The following is a 2,083-nucleotide window of genomic DNA, read 5'->3' as shown; positions in this document are numbered from 1 at the left end:
GAACCTTGTTGATATGACCCTTAGTTCGACGTCGTCGTGCTATCATGTCGCACCCACCATTTTGACGTTCCGAGAAAAACGCGTTTTAATGTTTGACCTTGAATATACAAAAACGAAAGCACGCAATGTAAACAATAACAAACACGTTTTGTTTGGCTGACCATTCTGTGCATTGTCCCGAAGTTTGGTTGAAGTTGGTTGCTGGAGTCCCGAGTTATAATTAAAAATGTTTACGGTAGTCTAACTTGTACGTGCGTCAAACGCATTCTGACCTGAAATCCCTTTGCCCTTTGTCGCACTTACATCAATTTTTTGGGAGTGACAAGATAGCACGACAGGATTGAAACTTCTTTTATATGTAGAGTGACAAAAATTTTCGGAGCTTTTTTGGTTTTCATTGAATATCTCAGGATTGAAATCGAATTTTGGGGATCTGTGAAGGTCAAAAGATGAGGCATTGTGAGCTGCACAAAATGGCGTTCTTAACTCAATTTGGCCCAAAATGCACGTACGACAAGTTAGCACGACGGCGACGAGTTGCTGAGATATTGCCATGCAAGTGTTTAAAAACAGGAAAATTCTCACCCAAACAATTAATGGTCCGATTTTCAATGTTAAAATATGAAACATTTGTGAAATTTTCCGATCTTCTCGAAAAAAATATTTTCAAAATTTTTAAATCAAGACTAACATTTCAAAATGGCCAAATATTTGAATTTTGAAAATATTTTTTTCGAAAAGATCGGAAAATTTCACAAATATATTTAGATTTTTTGAAAAAAAAATTAGTATTGATTCAAAAAATCAGCCAAAATTTTTTACGGTGCATAATTTTTTTTCAGAGTAGTCCTTATCTATACCTACAACTTTGCCGAAGACACCAAATCGATTAAAAAATTCCTTCAAATGATACAGATTTTTGAATTTTCATGCATCATTTTTGTATGGACAGCTGCCAAATTTGTAAGGAAAATTATATGGATAAATTAATGATGCAAAATGCCTTCTTTGGGCATACCGAAGGTACTAAAAAGTTTCAGTAGGATTAAACAATACAAATTGTTTGCTATCAAATCTGATTCTTGGAGGGCATGTAGGGAGTGTACTAATGAATGGAATAGTGGAATAATCCCAAATGTTTACGTTTTGGTTTTGTGCCCTAATGAAATGTTTGGCTCGAAGTGAGGAACGCATCAACCACACGGATGGATAGTATTTTCTTTTGTTTTATTTATTGGATGCATGGAATAATACTTTCTTAATTTCGTTAAAATTTGGTTAGCCTCAATAAACCTTAAAATTATTAATCATGTTATCCAAATGTTTTCGAACAATAAGCAAATGACCAATTCAATTAAAAAAATATTCAAATCCCCAACAAACACCCCACAACTGTTTACCCTCCACCACCGTCCACTCATTTTCCACGATACCACCGGACCTGATTTTATCGCCGTATGATGTTCGATGTTCTCTTCCCACTTCACCGTTGATCCCAGAGAGTCTGATTATAAGTCAATCGGAACAAGGCAAATCCATCAACCCGATGACGACGACGAATCACTTCTCGCGCCGTTTCGTTCTGGACGGGGAAATAAACTTGGCTCGTTTTATGATCAGAAATTGATTTTGATTGAATTTAATATGATTTTATTTGATTTATTGTACCTTTTATATCGATGTTCGCTTTGTTTTTACGACCGGGGTCGGTTATCATTGCATTGCACTGCCCCGTCTGTGACGTTCTTTATCGCCTTTTGGGAGGACAACCCTCGGGGTCGTCGTCGACGACGACGATGCCAAGATGGTCAACAGCTACAAGAAGGATTAACCAGCGAGGCATCGCCGATTTGTACAACATTGAAAACATTGATGGATTTTTGATTCGGTTCAAAAACACGACCACCCTTGCCAGCTTAATGGATCGTGTTAGCGTGATGAGCGTTTTATTCGTCAACGAAATGATTCGTTGATAAGATTGTGGGAATCGCATGTAAATTCTGTGGATGTCTTCTTAGTGCCCGATGCAAACTATCCTTCGTTCTGGGGTTGACCTGCTGGAGACCCTACTTAATACCTATTT

This window comes from Culex pipiens, chromosome 3 (genome assembly GCF_016801865.2).
Source record: "Culex pipiens pallens isolate TS chromosome 3, TS_CPP_V2, whole genome shotgun sequence".
Taxonomy (NCBI): domain Eukaryota; kingdom Metazoa; phylum Arthropoda; class Insecta; order Diptera; family Culicidae; genus Culex; species Culex pipiens.
This window is presented reverse-complemented; position numbering follows the sequence as displayed.